This window comes from Coregonus lavaretus (assembly GCF_964263955.1).
Source record: "Coregonus lavaretus genome assembly, chromosome: 19".
In the NCBI taxonomy this organism is placed as follows: domain Eukaryota; kingdom Metazoa; phylum Chordata; class Actinopteri; order Salmoniformes; family Salmonidae; genus Coregonus; species Coregonus lavaretus.
In genome coordinates, this window is record NC_140006.1 from 5,820,916 (window position 1) to 5,841,839 (window position 20,924).

The following is a 20,924-nucleotide window of genomic DNA, read 5'->3' on the forward strand; positions in this document are numbered from 1 at the left end:
TGGCGTATCACTGCAGAATGCTATGGTAGCCATGCTGGGTAAGTATGCCTTGAATTCTAAATAAATCACCGACAGTGTCCCCAGCAAAGCACCCCCACACCATCACACCTCCTCCTCCATGATTCACGGTGGGAACCACACATGCAGAGATCAACACCGACTGGCTGGTGTTGCCCGGATCTCCCCCATCTGATAGCGGAGTCGAAGGAGCACAGCATGAGGAGAAAGGCAATCAACGATGGTCGCATGGTCTACACTCCCAATGAGAGGCCCGGAGCAGATACAAACAACGAATAGTTACGCCGTACTGGAGCAGGGCTTCTCCATCTGTCGGAGGCCTGCACCAGACGCTGGGAGCAACGGGCTCAAGTTATCCTGCCTCTCGCCCATCCGTAAAGTGTTCTCCGAATCCTGTGAAGCGTGGGAGTGGCCGGATTTCCTCGTCCTTCTCACAAGCCGTGATTTTGGGCAGCTCCATGGTAAGAAATGTGACCGTTCCTGGTGCAAAATCAATGTCCTATCCCGGAGCGCGTGTAAATTACATTACATTACTAAGCTGCTTGCGAATGTACAACGTCAGGAGATGGAAATCGATTCTATCGTAGTCCATGTGGGTTTTAATGACATTATGTAGAGGAGCTCTGAACAGTTGAAACTTGATTTTAAAGAGCTGATTGACTCTCTGCTAGACACCAACAAAAAACCAATCATATCTGTTCTGAGTCGTGGCATTGAATGCTTTAGCAGGATACTTGCACTTCATAACTGGCTACGTCATTATTGCAGCTCAATGGGTGTAACTTCTGTTGACAATTTCGATACCTTTTGGAAACAAAACACGTTTTATAAGGAGGATGGGATCCACCCAAATCATTTGGGTTCCTGGATCCTTTCACAGCATTATAAGGCTGCGTTGAGACAATGACTTATTAATGACCCAAGCCCAGCTCAACTGTTGTCATAATGCTTCAGCAAATGTACATTACCCCAGTGGCGTCGGTAGACACAATATAAGTCACCTAATTTATGTCCCTCTAACTGCCCTGAATGCCTCTGCTGATCCTACAACTAATGTATAAGGTTGTAAGAACCAGATTTATACTGTTAGGACTGAGCCGGTGTGGCCTAGGATGAAGTCCACTGTTTGCAACTCACCCTGCACTAACATAAAGAACATGAACATATCTACTGCTGCTAAGCTTCCCAGTAAAGCAATAAAAACAAGTAAGCATCCCAGAAGAAAAGTGCTCAAAATAGCCCACGTTAAACATATGTAGCTTAAGAAACAAGGTTCATGAAATCAATAATTTGCTAGTAACAGATAACATTCATATTCTAACTATCTCTGAAACTCACTTAGATAATACATTTGATGATACAGTGGTAGCAATAGAAGGTTATAACATTTACAGAAAATATAGAAATGCCAATGGTGGAGGTGTTGCTGTATAATTTCAGAACCACATTCCTGTGAAGATTAGAGAGGATCTCATGTTAAATACTGTTAAATACAGGTTAATCTGCCTCACCTAAAGACAATTCTGGTGGGAAGCTGCTATAGACCACCAAGTGCTAACAGTCAGTATCTGGATAACATGTGTGAAATGCTTGATAATGTATGTGATATCAATAGAGAGGTATACTTTCTGGGTGATTTACAGTGGCTTGCGAAAGTATTCACCCCCCTTGGCATTTTTCCTATTTTGTTGCCTTACAACCTGGAATTAAAATGTATTTTTTGGGGGTTTGTATCATTTGATTTACACAACATGCCTACCATTATGAAGATGCAAAATATTTGTTAATTGTGAAACAAACAAGAAATAAGACAAAAAAACATAAAACTTGAGTGTGCATAACTATTCACCCCCCAAAGTCAATACTTTGTAGAGCCATCTTTTGCAGCAATTACAGTTGCAAGTCTCTTGGGGTATGTCTCTATAAGCTTGGCACATCTAGCCACTGGGATTTTTGCCCATTCTTCAAGGCAAAACTGCTCCAGCTCCTTCAAGTTCAATGGGTTCTGCTAGTGTACAGCAATCTTTAAGTCATACCACAGATTCTCAATTGGATTGAGGTCTGGGCTTTGACTAGGCCATTCCAAGACATTTAAATGTTTCCCCTTATACTAATAATATAATAATAATATGCCATTTAGCAGACGCTTTTATCCAAAGCGACTTACAGTCATGCGTGCATACATTTTTGTGTATGGGTGGTCCCGGGGATCGAACCCACTACCTTAGCGTTACAAGCGCCGTGCTCTACCAGCTGAGCTACAGAGGACCACATTATACCACTCGAGATCTGATTATACCACTCGAGTGTTGCTTTAGCAGTATGCTTAGGGTCATTGTCCTGCTGGAAGGTGAACCTCCGTCCCAGTCTCAAATCTCTGGAAGACTGAAACAGGTTTCCCTCAAGAATTTGTTTAACACTTTTTTGGTTACTACATGATTCCATATGTGCTATTTCATAGTTTTGATGTCTTCACTATTATTCTACAATGTAAAAAATAACTTGTAACTTTTTTACTCAAACCATCCGCAGGCTGGATTGGACTTGATCCGACCCGCAGGCCGTATGTTTGAAACCCCTACTTTGCAGTCTAGTCCTCCATACCTCTGTCTGCACCATGGCAGGTCTCTGGGTGCGTAGCGTCTTGACGGTCTGGAAGAGATCCACCACCCATTCGTACCTCATCCTCTCCAGCACGATACTCAGAGTGATGAAGACCCCGGTCCTGCCCACCCCGGCACTGAGAAAGAGGAACACAGACTTTAACACACACTTCATAGTCCCAGTAGGTATTACGTAATAAAAAGGAATTCCCTTAGACCACGTCCAGAAATGTGGAGAAATCAACATTCTTTCCTATTGACCCCCATTGTAAAAGAGGCAACTTCGTAGTAGATTTGTTGTTATACAGAAATAACAAAACATGCTGAAAAGCTGCTGTGTTGTTCAATGTACATGTCCGGTGGTTCCTCAATTAAAAGTTTTTAGATTATGCCGTGGGACATTGAGGTAAATTGTGGTATAGTACGTTACACTGCGTCACTGCTTCATTGCTCCAGACCACTGCAAGGGGGAGTTGGAGATCTGATTATGCTTTTGGGTACAGTTTAAAATGTTGGTCCCCAGGCGCTAATGTGTCTCTCTCCTCACTGAATGAATGACGTCAATGAATGGGTGATATAAACCAAATAGAAACTGATAATTGTGCACATGACTTCACAATTTAATTTGAATGAGGAAGATGAAGAAGAAGAGGGTGATTGAATTTTGAACAATAGTGTAAGAATTGCTCTTCCTCTGTCCCGCGCGCACACCTGAAAATATACACTTATTTTTTTGTTTCTACTTTGTCAGAAGAAGCTGTAACTGGACTGTAACCTATTACTTACTAAAACTGTTGTGGTGTTACACTATCAGGTTTTTACACTCTAGCAGTAGGCCTACATTGAGATAAATATCATAAAAGACAAAAACTTTCGGAGCATTTCATCCTCAAAGCGCCATTAAGGTCTGCTGCACCGTATGCATATTAACAATAGAATAGCCAGGACGCGATGAGTAGCCTACCAATAGCTGCCAGTCTAATAAATCAATTTCATATACACAATCACAAATAAATCCATTAATATTATGTTTAGGAAGGTCATAAAACACATGATTATTAAAACATTTTATTTCAAAAGAACATAATTGCATGTTTTAAGATGTATTTATCTGTGCTATAGTAGCTGAGGATAAAGCTGTGCCATGTCAATGAAATTAACTTGTTCATTTAGCAGACATCACACGCTTATATTCCCAAGCCCTACCACAGTCACACATATATTTTAAAATAAGAATATGATGGAATATAACAGAATAAAATAGAAAGGATATTTTCCCCAAATGGGTATTAGCTCATTGTCATCGGTAGGCATAGAGCTGTGGTTATACTAGGAAAACATTATATTTTGAAACAGAGAACATCTGTGGAATTCTTAGTGTTGTTTGGCACAACTAGGTTAATGAAAAACCTTGTAATATGCTCTTTCAGATAGGGTATAGCAATTAAAACGTCTGGCCTGCATGGACCTCATTAGGATTATTTGGAAAGTAAGCATGCACCAACAAGCTTCATAAAGACGCCCTTAAAGATGCATTAACGAATGAGCATTAACGGCAACAATGGCTGATAGTAAAATAATATGACTAGGTCCGTTTGTTTGTGTTGTTGCTCTTGGCTAGCTTAATGTTTTGGTTGGGAGCTATCTTGCACTCACTCACTCAAGTGGCTGCTAGCATCGTCATGAAAAGGGGCTTGAGGGAAGCCCTACAATATTATGTTAGGGAGCAGGCAATGTTGAAAAGTAATCTTTAGACATGTACTTTTCTTAAATGTAGTTTCGTAATTGACTAAATCAAGCACACAACAAGAGAATTGCATTTGAAAAAGCTAAAGTTTTTGCTATGAGCCAATGGGGTAACCTAGGTAACCACAGGTTGTTTTCCCCACAGGCGGGCAGGGTCGTGATGTTCTGTCTAATACCGATTGGGTCTATACACCTTGTATCTGCACACATATGAACACACACCTTGCCATACACAAAGATACACTGAAATGTGTAATGTGAAATGTGACAGGAATGGCTGGGTAGCTACATTAAATTTAGCAGTGAATACGACCCCAGGTGACAGGGCTTCATTTGCAAAGGGTGTGGATGGGGCAATATTAGTATTATTCCAATAAAGATTGATGTCCATTGAAGAGGATGTTATTATGGCTTCCCAAAAGATTGTAGGGCTTATTCTATTGGCTGTTCAGCCAAGGCTCCTTACCTGCAGTGAACAGTGATTGGTCCATCCTGTCCAAACTGCTCCTTGGTTTTATGCACTTGGCCAATGAAATCAATGAACCTTTCCCCGGTCTTTGGCACTCCTTGCTCTGGCCAATCAGTGAACTGGAATTGGCGGATCGTCCTGGATTGACCATCCTGAGGGAACCAATAGGAGGAGTATGTTAGAGAAGCAGTCGCTGAGTGGAATGGTATTGAATACATCAAACACATGGTTTACATTTGTTTGATGCCATTCCATTCGCTCCGCACCAGCCATTATTATGAGCCGTCCTCCCCTCAGCAGCCCTCCACTGATCTCTATAGAACATTAACTCCATTTTACATTTACATTTTGTCATTTAGCAGACACTCTTATCCAGAGCAACTTACAGTCAGTGCATTCAACTAAGGTAGGTAAAAACAACCACATTGCAAGTAAAACCTTCTTCAAAACAGGTGCTCTAACCCTCCCTCACTCACCCTTGCGTCAGTGACTTTGAACTCTCGTAGGATGTATTGGGGCATGTTGTACTCAGCCATGGGGTCCACTACAAAGTACTGGTATCTGGCTGAGCGCTCCGCAGGCCAGTACTGATGACATTTCTCCTGCAGAGGGACACACAACCAGGGTTAGAACAGGGTGTGTGTGTGTGCGTGCGCGCATCTTTGCGTGAGTGCGTACAATCTGTATGTGTACTGTATCTGTGTGTGTGTGTGTGTGTGTGTGTATGCATACGGTGTGATTGTGTGGTGTGTGTGTACCGTATCTGTGTGTGTGTGTGTGTGTGTGTGTGTATCTTACCCGTCCCATCTCCCTGATTTTGGTGAGCATGACCACTATGGTAGAGTTATGTTCCCAAAGCATCCTCCAGAAGTCTTCAGTGGTCTCAGACAGAGGGCCCTGAGTGGCCAGGTAGGCCTTCTGTTGTCTGGGGAGAGGAGAGAGAAACAGACTGTAAGAATACAGCTACACAGATAACAACTAACTTACAAAGTAGCCTTCTGTTGTCTGTGGAGAGACAGGAGAGAGAGAGACACACTCTGTTAGACTACCACTCTGTCAAAACCCCCTTCCTACTAACAATCATCTTTGAAACTAACTGTAAGTCGCTCTGGATAAGAGCATCTGCTAAATTACTAAAATGTCAAATGTAAGGTTATGTTTTCTGACTGACTTCAATTCTGGCAATGAACCTCTGCTCACTGTCTGTAGGTGGCAGTAGAGTGCCATGCAACACAGGGTACCATGCAACACGCACACGCATGCACGCACACACACAGAGAGAGGGGGGAAAGAGGTAGGGAGAGAGAGAGAAAGAGAGACACGGGTGAACAACTAATGAAGGTGCTGCAGGCTAGGCAATAATGTGGAACCAGGAGATTAGAGTGATGCTCTGGGCCCAGCTCCTCACACAAATAAAGAAATATAACAACAGAGCAGAGGAGAGGAGAAATATAAAAGGAAACTAGCAAGAGAGAGGAGTAAAATAGAGAGAGGATGGATGGGAAGAGGAGAGCAAGAGATGAGAAGAAAGAAAGAAAGAAGCACTCTTTATTCCTGCTGGTCATCAGAGAACATAGTAGGACATCCTCTTTTTCCTTCTCCACTGGGGTGTGAAAAGGAGAACAGAACACTGACCTCTCTGTCTGAGATTTACCACACGCACACACATACGCACACGCACACACGACTGCCTTGTGCCTAAGGTACAGTCCGATACCTCAGCCTAATGATGATGCCATCTCCCTGTCAAGAAGTGTAGCATAACCTGGATACACACACGCACACTTCATTAAAACACACCCTCTTGTTAGTGGGAGCAGTGGTCATTAAGCTATTTACACAGTGACGAAGCAGTCTGGGTCTCTAGGGAGCACCTTTCATTAACACTGATAAGGATGAGAAACAGGCTGTGTGTTAAAGTTTATGGGATGAATGGGAAGAGGAGGAAGAACCTGTGTGTCTGAGCCTCCCTCCCCATATGGACTGGATGACATATCACGCTCACAAACTCCCTCCTTGTCTATCTTCTGTCTGACTGCATTCTGCTATTTAACTTAATGTTACAACAATCTGCTCTCCTTTTCTCCTCCCTCTCTCCACCGTCAAAGTGATCAGCTGTCATCTCTTACCTCTCTTCACATCTCCTCTCTTATCTCTTTCCATCTCTCCACTGTGAGAGGCCTCATTTCATCCCTGTCCCTTCAAGAAGGCTCTTGGCCTTATTAGCTAATGGGGGCAAGTGATGACAGCCCAGCCCACCCTTGGACTGATCCAAACCCCTATTAACTAGCCTATGATTCCATAGACAATGCATAGAATGCCCTGTAGTTCTGCTCACTTACCTGTATCCGTCAATGCAGCTGGCGTTGATGTAGTCAGACCCCTCCACTCCTCTGATAGGCTGCAGGCACACGCGTGTCGACTCGAAGGGCATGATGTTCACCAGCCGGTTCTTGAACTTATTGCAGGGCAGGTTGGCACTGATGAACCTGGAGGTGTGGGCTTTGGAGTTAGCCAGTCTCTGTTAGAGAGGGAGGGAAGAGAGGAGGAGAAGAGAGAGATGTAGAAGAGGAGATGGTATCAGTCACATGTACTTAATATACGGTGATTAATTTGAGAGGGATAGTCCATATTACTTTCTCAGGGCAGGTGATTAAAAGCATGCAAAATGCCAGCACACGGAGCACTATATCTAATAGTAATAGGCTGGTACAGTATAGTATTGATGGGTGTAGTGGATACAGTATACTAGGTTTAGTCACAGCGACAGTACCCAGATCAGGCCAACATACATCAGAGCCCTGCTGTCCTCTCATGGGTGGGAGTGGTTAGGTGTGACATGACTGGCTCTGTGCTGGGCCTTGCAGCTCTCACACCACAGATTGACAGAACAGGACAGAGACCTGGCGTTGCTGTGTGTGTGGTGGCCAGACTGCCTGTTGGGCTGTAGCCCTACAATCACCATCACCCCCCTCTCTCCCTCTCTCTATTTCCCTCCATCTCTTCCCCTTTCTTCCTGCCCTCTGTCTCTCTACTTCTCCCCTCTCTCTCTCTCTCTCCCTCTCTCTATTTCCCTCCATCTCTTCCCCTTTCTTCCTGCCCTCTGTCTCTCTACTTCTCCCCTCTCTCTCTCTCTCTCTCTCCCTCTCTCTATTTCCCTCCATCTCTTCCCCTTTCTTCCTGCCCTCTGTCTCTCTACTTTTCCCCTCTCTCTCTCTCTCTCCCTCTCTCTATTTCCCTCCATCTCTTCCCCTTTCTTCCTGCCCTCTGTCTCTCTACTTCTCCCCTCTCTCTCTCTCTCTCTCTCTCTCTCTCTCTACTTCCACCTCTCTCGCTCTATCATTAGATGATAGATCACTGTAGATAATGTGGATGTGTAACGTTGGTCTCTTCATCTAGCTAGCAGGAAAGAGAGTAGACACCTGCTGTTTCCATTACTTACCATTACCCACACTTCAAACAGGACAAATAAGGTCATAAAGACACTAATTACAGAATGAACAAACGGGAGGCAGAGAGGAAACTACTAAACTGTCACTGTCCAATCACAGGGTGGAGAGAGGGTGGGGGACCAATGAGGTAACAGCTCGGCTCTCCAAGTAAGGAGTGTATATTTATGTTCTAGTTATGTAGATCTGTAGCAGCTGATTCAAAGAATCAATCATCAAGTCCTTGCGTGGTTGAATCAGGAGTGCTAGTTCTGAGATAGAACTAAAGAAATATACAGTAAGAAAGAAATATGCAGTAATTTGGGCACTTGAAGAACAGCTTGGAAGCACTGACTTAATTAGAGCATGTCCTAAGGGTTAGTTTGAGAATGGGTCATTATACAGTAGTTACCTTAAACTCCAGCTCCATGGCGGTGACGGTCTCCCCTGTGGGCGGCTGGGTGAGTTTCTGGATGTGTGCGGACAGGTTGCGTGCGGGGACCTCAGTGAGGCCACAGGTGGCAGCCTCTAGCAGGGCCTCGTGGATAAAGACGTACTGGTCCTCTGTCTGCACCATGTAGTTTCTCTGGGCTCTCATACACGTCACATGGCCATAGATATCCACTGACTTCTCATGCTTCATACGCTCCAGCATGGCCTCAATCACGATCAGGCAGCCTGTTCTACCCACGCCCGCACTGAGGGAAGAGGCGGGCGAAGAGATATAGGGAGGGAGGAGAAACGGACAGAGAGAGAGCGAGAGAGAGAGAGAAAGAGAGCAAAAGAGAGTGAGGAAGAGGGTTAATATTACTATACTGCATATCAAACATGCACTGAGGGAGGAGAGAGAAGGGGAAACGTTAGGTAGACCTAACTCAATTCAATTCAATAAAACGTTCTTAATCCCTGAGGGGCACCATCAGGGTTATTATACCTGTTACAGAGTGCGACGTTATTTTTAAGTTCTCAAACCACTTTTCTGCGGGTGTGCATCTTCAGACAACTCTATTACAATAGTAGTAACTGACAATAATAAATATTAACGTTACTGTGATTGCTAACCTGTTTCTTTTATCATAGCATTCTTCCATGACATTAATTCTGCCATTCTGTTAACACTGTTGCCTTACCTGTTTCACTATAGTAATCTACCAGCACACCTTTAACACTGCTGTTTAACCTACCTGCAATGTACCACCATGGGCCCAGCATCTGGAGGGTTGCAGGCTTTGACCCGTCGTAGGAAGGCCAGGATGGGGGTGGGGTACGCTGGTACCCCGTGGTCCGGCCACACCATGAACTGGAACTGGCGAATCTCACGCTTCTCACTGGAACCATTCTAGAAGAGAGACAGAGTCAACGAAGGGAACAAGAATGTCATGGTGTTTATAGTGTGTGTGTGTGTGTGTGTGTGTGTGTGTGTGTGTGTGTGTGTGTGTGTGTGTGTGTGTGTGTGTGTGTTTGCAGCGGTAGAGGGGTTTGAACTGAAAAATTCAACCAACCATGAGATGTGAGTTAGTAGAATGAGAAATTGTGCAAATTGTGATTAAGGAGGAGTGCAACAGAATGGAGATAAGAGAAAAAGGAGATAAATACAAAATGGAGAGGATGAAACAGAGGTGCTTCCATATACAGTAAGTAAAGTGCAATGGAAGTTAACACTCACATACAGAACAGCACGCTAACACCCACCCACACACATATAGAGAGATTGAGAGAGAGCGAGATTAAGAAAGAGAAAGAGATCGAGAGAAACAGAGAGAGAGACAGAGAGAAAAGAGAAAGACAGAGAGGGATTGAAAGAGAGCTCAAGAGAGATAATCCTTACCTTGTACAGGGCGAAGGTACGTACGCTGTATGTAGCCAGCTCTACTGTATCCAGCATGGTCACCTGTATCATCCCGTACGTCTCTGTCCCTCTGACTGGCCAGTACTGGTCACACTTCACCTGGTAGAGGAAGGAAACAGTCAGTTACAACAGGAAGACAAATAGGATGGTCCAGAGTTTTACCTGCGCTAGAAAAGTCTTGAGGCTATATAATAGGTTATAATGAGGGTCCAGAGTCTTTCCTAGTCAGTTCATGTTGGTGTTGAAATTAGACATGGTAAATACTGTATGAAGCTTCTCAGTAACAATATTGCGCAATATCTCTCCAAAGCCACATGGCGTACCAGGTACCACTATCCCTCTGTGGAACAGGCTGAACATTCTGAACAGATCAACAAGCTGCGTTATCAACCCAGACGTTACGGTTATTTTCAATTAGCTAATTGCCGGCTGGATCATCAGTATCCTTTGTTTATGTTTGCCTCTACCCGCAATGTGTTGTTAGCTATCCAGACAGCTCTGTTCTGCAATGCAGGGATATGACATAATGTAATGTTTTCGAAAATGGCACCCTATGGACCAATAAGACTCTGGTCAAAAGTAGTGCACTATAGGGAATAGGGTGCCATTTGGGATGCATTGAATGTGATGTGTCTAATTCATCCAGACATGGCGACTAGTGGGGGACAGCTGGAGAGACCACCTGGACTCATCAGTCTGTGGACAAACCTTTCACTGAATCAGGCCTGATGGTAGAGGGGCCAGGGCTAATCACTAGGGCTAACGACTATATACCATGACAGATGCACACAGACCAGACCTGACACAACCCAAATTCACACCTGGGTTCAAATAGTATTTGTTTTCTTTTCAAATACTTTCAGCGTTTGATTGAGCTTACCTTGGAGTGCCAGATAGGCAGAGTTTGCACTTTTGGGAGTATTCAGTTTAGTTCCATTCTGACAGGCAAGCTCAATCAGTGGAGACTGCTGAGGGGAGGACAGCTCATAATAATGGCTGGAATGGAGTCAATGGAACGGTATCAAACACATCACAGACGTGGTTTCCATGTGGTTGATACCACTCCATTGACTCCATTCCAGCTATTATTCTGAGCCGTCATCTCCTCAGCAGCCGCCACTGAGCTCAATCAAGCACACGGCTAAAGGATTTTGAAAGAAAACAAATAATATTTGAACCCCAGGTCTGCTTTATACACCATGACATGACCGATTACAAGAACAGAAAGAAGACCAATCACGTACACTGACAGTCTGACACAGTCCACATTATTTTCAATGTGCTGTTCAATCTGTCCTCGGAATATAGCGAGCACAGACCAACCAGACAGACAGGGTCAGCATCCCAAATGGCACCCTGTTCCCTATAGAGTGCACTACTTTTGACCAGAGCCATACGGGCCCTGGTTTAAAGGTAGTGTAGTATACAGGGAATAGGATGCCATTTGGGACAGGCCCAGTGCATGCTGTTGACTAGCTCCAATCTCCATACAGTGCCTTGCAAAAGTATTCACCCCCTTGGCGTTTTTCCTATTTTGTTGCATTACAACTTGTAATTTAAATTGATTTTGGGGGGGTTTCTATCATTTGATTTACACAACATGCCTACCACTTTGAAGATGCAAAATATGTTTTATTGTGAAACAAACAAGAAATAAGACAAAAAAACAGAAAACTTCGGCGTGCATAACTATTCGCATACAGTGCATTCGGAAAGTATTTCTAAAATGCATTAAATTGTTGTTTTTTTCCCCTCATCAATCTACACAAAACACTGCGTTATGAGAAAGCAAAAACAGGTTGTTAAAAATTTCTACAAATGTATTACAAATAAAAAACGGAAATATCACATTTACATAAGTATTCAGACCCTTTACTCAGTACTTTGTTGAAGCACCTTCGGCAGTGATTACAGCCTCAAGTCTTCTTGGGTATGACGCTACAAGCTTGGCACACCTGTATTTGGGGAGTTTCTCCATCCCATTTATTTTGGAAAAACTCCCCAGTCTTTGCCAATGTCAAACATACCCGTATCATGTTGCAGCCACCACCTTGAAGATAAGGAGACAGTTACATAGTGGTGTGTTGTGTTGGATTTGCCCCAAACATAAGGCTTTGCATTTAGTATGACTTTAGTGCCTTGTTGCATACAGGATGCATGTTTTGGAATATTCTGCATATTTTTATTATTCTTTTCACTCTGTCATTTAGGTCATTATTAGTGTTCTAAGACTGGGAGATTAATTCACCTTTCAACAGGACAATAACCTACAACACAAGGCCAAATCTACACTGGAGTTGCTTACCAAGAAGACAGTGAATGTTCCTGAGTGGCCAAGGTACAGTTTTGACTTAAATCTATTGAAATTGCTCTCTAGCCATGATCCCCAACATCCTGACAGAACATGAATAATTTTGAAAAGAATAATGGGCAAATATTGCACAATCCAGGTGTGCAAAGCTCTTACAGACTTACCCAAGAAGACTCACAGCTGTAATCGATGCCAAACGTGTTTCTAGCATGCATTGACTCAGGGAGTTGAATACTTACGCAACAACTATATTTTAGTTATTTCATTTTAATTCATCTTAAAAGTGTTTTAGAATTTTTCATCCACTTTGACATTAGAGAGTATTGTTGTAGACTGTTGACAAAAAAATGACAATCAAATCCATTTTAATCCCACTTTGTAACACAATAAAATGTGAAGAAAGCCAAGGGGTCTGAATACTTTTGCAAGGCACTGTATCTCTATAGTGTCTACTCACTCTGGACTTCTCCTCCAATCGTGTCATCATGACTATAGTGTGAGCTCTCTGCTCCCACACCATCCTCCAGAAGTCACTGAGGGTTTCAGGAAGCGGGCCCTGAGTAGCGATGTAGGCGTTCTGCTTCCTGTAGCCGTCTATATAGTTGGCGTTGACGTAGTCGTTACCAGGAACAGCTAAGGGAGAGAAGAATGAGAAGGTATGAGATACAGTAAATGTATGTTTTTTTCATGATATAGTTTGGTAATTCAATAACTGCATGAATCTAAGAGTGTAGAGACTCCACCATAGAGATAAATACATTAGACATCAATAATTTACAGAGCAACTGAACACCTCAATCCTGAATAATGGCTGTAATAGGTCAAATAGCTGAAGGCCTCTGACCGTCGACAGATGTCAGGACAACTCTGGAGTGGTCATAAGCTATGACGTTAGCATAGCGGTTCTTTGGTTTGTTGACCTCCATGTTGGAATTCTCCCAGGTAAACTGCTGGGCAGGATCTATGGACTGATGGAGATAAGAGAGAGAGGAGAGAGAGTAGGAGAGTGGTTAAGAGTGTTGTGCCAGTAACCGAAAGGTCGCTGGTTCTAATCCCTGAGCCGACTAGGTGAAAAATCTGTCGATGTGCCCTTGACCAAGGCACTTAACCCTAATTGCTCCTGTAAGTCGCTCTGGATAAGAGTGTCTGCTAAATGACTAAAAATATAAATGTAAATGAGAAAAGGGAGGGAGAGAGAGAGAATGAGAGAGATTAAAGAAAGATCGAGATAGACAGATGGAGATTGAGATGGACAGAGCGAGAAAGTGAAAAAGACAGGGAAAGAGATATTAAATCCTCAGGCTATCACAGAGGGTAGGTAATACATCACCAGTCATTGCATTCCAACAGGGGGTTAAATAAAGGCTTCACAGGCAGTCAGGCTACAGGCTCCCAGCCTCTTCTCTTCCACTCCCCTGAGGGCGGCCATATTGAATTACTACCACTGCTAACTTCACAGTAATCAGCTAAAGGTTGCCATCTTACTTCTCTACCCCCTCTCTCTTTTGTTGTCTCCATCTCTCTCTCTCCTCCACCCCAACCTCTCTCTCTCCTCCATCCCCCACACCCTCTCTCTCTCCCCTCCCTCTCCTTTGCCTTCTCTCTTCATTCCCCCCTTCTACCTCTCTCTCTCTCCTCCCTCTCTCTGTCTTATCTCCCTTGTTCTCTCGCTCTCTCTCTCTGTCTTGCGTCCTGCAGCTCGTCGTGGCTGAGGGCTGAAGCGACGACACCAAATATGCGTCCCTATGGGCCCTGGTCAAAGGTAGAGCACTATATAGGGAATAGGATACCACTTGGGACGCAAACCAGGTCTTGGATTTGTATTGATCTTTGGGTGATACAGCAACAGCCTCTTTCCCCCCACTGCTTGATAATGTCAGAGTAGGACCAACACTCTGCTCTTTGTACCGCATTAGTCCATTAGGCTGCCTGTGTCTGCGTGTGTATGGTCTTTATTACCATCAAAATCTCCTGCAATAGAATCTCCACATTAACTTCCTCCTCCACAGTAAACAAAGCTAAACTGTTACAGAGGCATAAACAACCCTGTAGTGGGACATCATTTATATGATGTCCCACTACAGCCACCACATCATCAATTTGTCTGCCTGCCTGCCTGTTCGTGAAGAAACATTTATTTTGCAGTGAAAAAATGTCACAGGCGTTCTCCAGTTTTGAGAAAACAGCAAAGAGCGGGCATGCTAGACTGACGGTCTCTGGCAAACACTCAGGTAGAGTCGGGGGGAGAAGAGGAGAGAAAGCAAAGCGCCAAGCTGGCACATCTCTCTCGGACATGCCGGAGAGGAGAGTGTTCAATGCAGATAATGATAGAGCTATGAGAGCAGGCTAGACGGCAGCAGATCACTACCACAGGGCGAAAACAGCCTGTGATTGACAAACTATGCTCATTATAGCAAGAGTACCATATCCTGGATGACACAAGCACCAGCCTGCCAACAATCCCTAAACTCCTAGGGTACTCTACCTGGGAATTAGCCAGCCCAGAACTACAGATAGAGTATACTGAGCAAACTCTGAAATGTAGAATTCTAACACACATCATGTTGGCACCAAGAGAGTTCCATCCCATTACACAACAAATAAAAACTAGAATGTTATTGTTGAATGTTCGAAGGATAGTTGGCCCACAGACAACTAACCTCCTGCTCTTCCTATAGGCTTTCCTTTCTGAAAATATGCCACTTTAAATGCAAATGTCTAAATCTCCTATTTTTCTTTAGGAGGTAGAGAGACACTGACGGACGATAATTCCTCCATCTTACCTCGTACTCCTGTGAGAAGCGCAGGCCGTCATTGGCCTTGAGTCTCTCTATGTGGTCCGCCAGGTCACACACAGTAATGGAAGGGTGCTCCCTCATTCCTGATGAAAGAGGAGAGGATAAGGACAAAAGTTAGAGAGAAAAGTTAGACACTGCTGTGGGCAAATGGACACACACAGGTTGGCATTCACACAAACACCTACAGACATACTTGTTCGACCACAGGGATGGATGAGACTGCCAGTTCAACAATGCATGAAGAGGGAGAGAGGAAGAGAGCGAGAGAGAGAGCGAGAGAGAGAGAGAGAGAGAGAGAGAGAGCGAGAGAGAGAGAGAGAGAGAGAGAGAGAGAGAGAGAGAGAGAGAGAGAGAGAGAGAGAGAGAGAGAGAGAGAGAGAGAGAGAGAGATAAAAAGGCTGGCTAGAGAGAGAGCTGAGAGCTGACACAGGTCTGTGACGTCGTCATGCTGGGCGTGGCAGACACGTGGTCATGAGGCAGTGATGACATCACATTATGAGTGACGACTGAGCATGCTCCATGTGGAAGTAGACATCTCCCGGACCGCAAAACGCTACTGTATGATGGTGGCAGTGGTGCACAATATACACACACAGTAAGTCAAGTACACTTGTAGACTCTGATCAAAAGTAGTGCACTAAATAGAGAATAGGGTGTCATTTTGGACATAGCCCAAATCTCTATTGGTGGCAGCGGTGGGATCCAGCAGAAAACGGCCAGAACTCCCTTACTTGCCTCAAGTCTCAACACATCAGTCACACTGTCACTTCGACCGGTCGGTCACCAGCTAACTTACTTTGCTTTAAAGTCAATTTCCCACAATAGATGGCCTTAAAGTGGTGCCAGGATTAAATCCTATGGGGGGGGGGGGGGGACGACACACTAAAAAACACACCCACATGGCGCTCTAGGGCTGCGTCCCAGATGGCACCCTATTCCCTATATAGTGCACTACTTTTGACCAGGGCTTCAGCCATTTGGGACACAGACCTAGATTCCTCATCGCCGGTTATTGGATGATTTATGGCTAATCTACCGACACAAATTCCCCGCGCCTCTGAACTTGGCAAGGCTCCCTCCGCGCTTAAATGGATTTCTGCTAACTTGCCTCATGCGTCACGCATTCCCACTGTAAGCAGTGCACGTAGTCTCCAAAGCTCCGAAGCCACAGAGAGATTCGTAAAACCTCATAAAGTGCCCTAACTTACACTGTTCCAAGTGCAATAGAAAATACACAGCATATCAAGTATATCGGTTCAAAGAAGATTACTTTATTGTCGACTAAAAATATATATTTTTACTATCACTAACACAGTTTAAGATGAATAGATACTGAATGTCAATTTTACATTTTACACATTGAAAAGATACGTTCAATTAGCATGTACATTATAACTCTGTACTTTACCATGAGTGTCATTAAGGCTAAGCTAGAGTTGATTGAGCATGCCTGGGAGGTTAATGGGGTCACTCTATTGGATGGTTTCCTGCTACAAGATCATTATAGCAGCAACACTGAACTCTAATGGCTGACTCAACACTGAGGATGTGTCCCAAATGGTACCCTATTCCCTATGTAGTGCACTACTTTTGACCCGAAACCTATGTGCACTATAAAGGGAAAAGGGTGCCATTTGGAAAAAGCATGTGTTAGCAAGGAGGCCTACAAACCTGACTCAGTTACACCAGCTCTGTCAGGAGGAATGGGCAAAAATTCACCCAACTTATTGTGGGAAGCTTGTGGAAGGCTACCCGAAACGCTTGACCCAAGTTAAACAATTTAAAGGCTATACTACCAAATACTAATTGAGTGTATGTAAACTTCTGACCCACTGGGAATGTAATGAAAGAAATAAAAGCTGAAATAAATCATTCTCTCTACAATTATTCTGACATGTCACATTCTTCAAATAAAGTGGTGATCCTAACTGAACTAAGACAGGGAATTTTTACTAGGATTAAATGTCAGGAATTGTGAAAAACTGAGTTGAAATGTATTTGGCTAAGGTGTATGTAAACTTCCGACTTCAACTGTACGTGTTGGAGGTCTTCGTCGTGTATCTCGGTTGGACCCAGGACTTCGTGGGAAGGGGTCGATTGGGCCTTCTCTTTTGGATGGCCTTTTAGATGTAAGGCTCAGATTGTCCACAAGAGGTCACAATGTCCTTGTTCTTAGTTGTCTGTTTACTTTCACTCGTTCTGGAAGTGGTCTTCTGAGGACGCTAATCAGTCGTGTCGATGATCCCCTGTGGGGTGATGAGAGCTGTGTAGTAGACGATGGTTTGAAGAGAGTAACAGGATGGTTCCACTTAAATTCACCTTCTTAGTTACAGTACTTAGAACAGCTACTCAGCCATAACATTGATTGTTAGTGGAGGCAACTTTGTCGTCTTCACCTCGTGTTGATTTTCAGGGTCAGGACCAATATGGACAAAAGCTGCAGCTTGAGGTTCGTCTAGTCTGATCAGATCTGATCATTCTTATCTCAATCTTTTATGCACTCTGGTAAAGAGGGGCATTTCCGTCATACTGACATGCTCGCTGAGCTCCCTCGGGCGTGGCTAGTTACGAGGCAAAAGTATTATCATCACTCTGATTTCGTTAGAAAGCTAAAATCCCATTCCTATCTTCACGAAAACATTGTCTTCCTCCTTGATATTTTCTACACAAAGTAAAGGATGTAAGCCTGATATACACAGTGTAAAAGCTCTTCAAGTCACAATGTTTTCATTATAACGCCTTTATACAATTTTTAATGACATCACAAAATAGACATTAATTTTCCATATTCCATTTCTCATCATTCCCAACATTTGGATGTTGAAATATATTGTCCCAATGTTCATTGTTCAAGTTTTGGGGTTGCAAAAAGTATCTGAAACAAAGGCATTCCTTTCACCATACTAGAATGCCAGAGATAGATTCTCCTCCTCTCTAAAGGTTGTTGTCGGCCATTTGCCAAGTTGATGTGAGGCCTTTGATCCTCACCCAGGGATAGTCATGACACTCCCATATCTATTAGGTTAAATACCACAGTGTGCCATCACAGCAGCAATATGTCACAAACGAGACTCCCGCTGTTCCTCCTGCTCACCACCAGAGGGAACCCTCTCCTGAGTATTAAACCCCTGAACTACATTTCCCACATACCTGGCTCTGATTACCGTTGCACCTGACTCCCATCAGTAGACTATTTAGGTGCTCTCAAACTCTCTCTCTTTGCGAAGTCTTGTTTACCCTGGTGATCATTCCTGAGCGTTTTCGCCTGTGTCTGTCTACCCGTGGATTTACTCTGGACTGTTTTTCCCTCCTTGATTCTTTGCTGCCTGCCCTGGACTATATTCTTTACTGGACTGATTTTTGTAAGTTTGCTGCCTGCTCTGACCTTATGCCTGTACCTGGATTACGAGTTGCCTTATCCCTACTGTTGTGTCTGCTGGCGATTGACCCTGTTTGTACGACCAAGATTGTAATAAAACTGCAAATGGATCCTCACTCTCCTGGAGCGTCATTACAGAAGACTTCGCCAACACACGATCCAGCAGCTCTGGTTCAGATGTCCACGGAGATCTCCACTCAAGCTCACCAACTCGCCATTCATCAACAGCAGCTAACCCATTTAACTACAGTAACAGAGGAACTCGTCAGGACGCTACAGAGGTTGCCGGTGTCGCTAACGAACCCAGCCCCTCCTCCACCGAACGCGAGTGTGGGCGCTTCTCCACCACCGTCACTCACAGTTAACCCACGTCTGGCTCTCCCTGATAAGTTCGACGGCAACCCAACTAAAAGTAAGGGATTTCTACTGCAATGTTCATTATTCATTGATCAACAACCAGCTATGTATGTCACCGATGCCAGCAAGATTTCCTTGGTATGCTCACTCCTCGCTGACAAGGCGTTAGAGTGGGTGACGGCGGTTTGGAGAGAGGATGGCACTGCTTTTCCATCGTTTGGTACCTTTCTTCAACGCTTCCGGGAAATATTTGAACACCCGGAGGGAGGTATGAGAGCTGATGACCGACTACTTGCGTTGAGCCAGGGCAGGAATACCGCAGCAGAATATGCTTTGACATTTCGCACTCTAGCAGCTCAAACCGACTGGGTGGAGAGCACACTTAAACTGCTCTTTCGCAAGGGACTCAGCTTGGAGTTGCAATCCGAACTGGCCTGCCGAGATGAAGGGAAATCGCTGAATCAATTCATCGAACTAACCATTCAGATTGACAATCTGATTCGTTCACGTCGTCCACTCAGAACGGTACCCACCAGCACACAATACCCGGTCACTCTGTCTCAAACTGAACCCATGCAGCTCGGATATACTCACCTGACTCCGGAAGAACGAGAACGCCGCATACGTCAACATCTCTGCCTCCATTGTGGTCAACCGGGCCATCTGAGGGCGTTTTGCCCCACAAGACCACCTCCTCGTAATCCCTCTTCGGTGAGTCCTTGTGTTCAAGCACATCATTCCAGTTCTTGCATCAAAGTACCTATAGTATTATCTCTAGAGGGCAATCATATATCCACATCAGCTCTAGTAGACTCAGGAGCAGCCGGGAACTTTATGTCTCACGAGTTTGCCCAACAACAACAACTCCCATTAATCTCCTGTAACTCTCAATTGGCAGTGGAGGCGCTAGATGGACGGCCTCTCGGCGATGGGAGGGTCCTGCACACCACCGTGGACCTTCAACTACAGACCGGTACCCTTCACACTGAGGTAATTCATTTCTACGTCATCTCATCACCTCATAACCCGGTTATTCTTGGACTCCCCTGGCTACGTCAACATAATCCCCTCATCTCATGGAGGGAGGGTCGTATCATCAAATGGGACCCGTCATGTCACTCCAACTGCTTAACTGGCAGCCCTTCACTCTCCATTCAGACCGTCACGCTAAAGGACGAGCCGGCCCTTTTCCCCACTCTTCCCATTGAATACTCTGACCTCATCGAAGCTTTTAGCAAGACCAAGGCGATGGAACTCCCCCCCCACCGATCAAGCGACTGTTCCATCGAACTATTACCAGGCACAACACCACCGAAGGGCCGAATCTTCCCCCTATCACAACCCGAATCAGAAGCCATGAACAACTACATCGAGGAGGAACTTTCGAAGGGGTTCATTAGAACGTCGACATCACCTGCAGCCTCTGGCTTCTTCTTTGTTAAAAAGAAAGACGGTGGCCTACGCCCTTGTATCGACTACCGGGGTCTCAACGACATCACCGTCAAGTTTCGATATCCTTTACCGCTGGTACCAGCTGCCCTAGAACAACTCCGCAAAGCCAAGTACTTCTCCAAACTGGACCTCCGCAGCGCCTACAATCTCATTCGCATCCGGGACGGTGATGAATGGAAGACAGCCTTCTCTACCAGCACGGGGCACTATGAGTATTTGGTGATGCCTTTCGGGCTGTCCAATAGTCCGTCCGTATTTCAGTCGTTTATCAATGACGTCTTTCGGGACATGCTTAATCGTTGGGTAATTGTTTACATCGATGACATTCTCGTCTATTCCAACACCTATGAGGAACACGTGCAACACGTGAGAACAGTATTACAACGACTCATTGATCACCAATTATACGCCAAAGCAGAGAAGTGCGAATTTCACCAGACTTCCACGTCTTTCTTGGGCTACATCATCAACCAGGAGGGAGTCGCCATGGACGAGAAGAAGGTCAAGGCCGTTC

At 44.6% G+C, this 20,924-nt stretch overlaps 1 pseudogene across 1 annotated transcript in view; it reads right to left on the minus strand.

Annotated features, from left to right (window-relative positions):
* The window catches only part of LOC311146919 (receptor-type tyrosine-protein phosphatase F-like), a 144,991-nt pseudogene that overhangs the window by 7,952 nt on the left and 116,115 nt on the right, over positions 1-20,924 (minus strand). The window contains exons 13-23 of the transcript in view: positions 15,208-15,305; positions 13,269-13,392; positions 12,882-13,057; positions 10,093-10,212; positions 9,449-9,603; positions 8,677-8,962; positions 7,179-7,357; positions 5,635-5,761; positions 5,313-5,438; positions 4,834-4,988; positions 2,623-2,758 (exon numbers count right to left, since the gene is read on the minus strand). The product of the transcript in view is annotated as a receptor-type tyrosine-protein phosphatase F-like (transcript). The remainder of the gene's footprint in view (positions 1-2,622; positions 2,759-4,833; positions 4,989-5,312; positions 5,439-5,634; positions 5,762-7,178; positions 7,358-8,676; positions 8,963-9,448; positions 9,604-10,092; positions 10,213-12,881; positions 13,058-13,268; positions 13,393-15,207; positions 15,306-20,924) is intronic.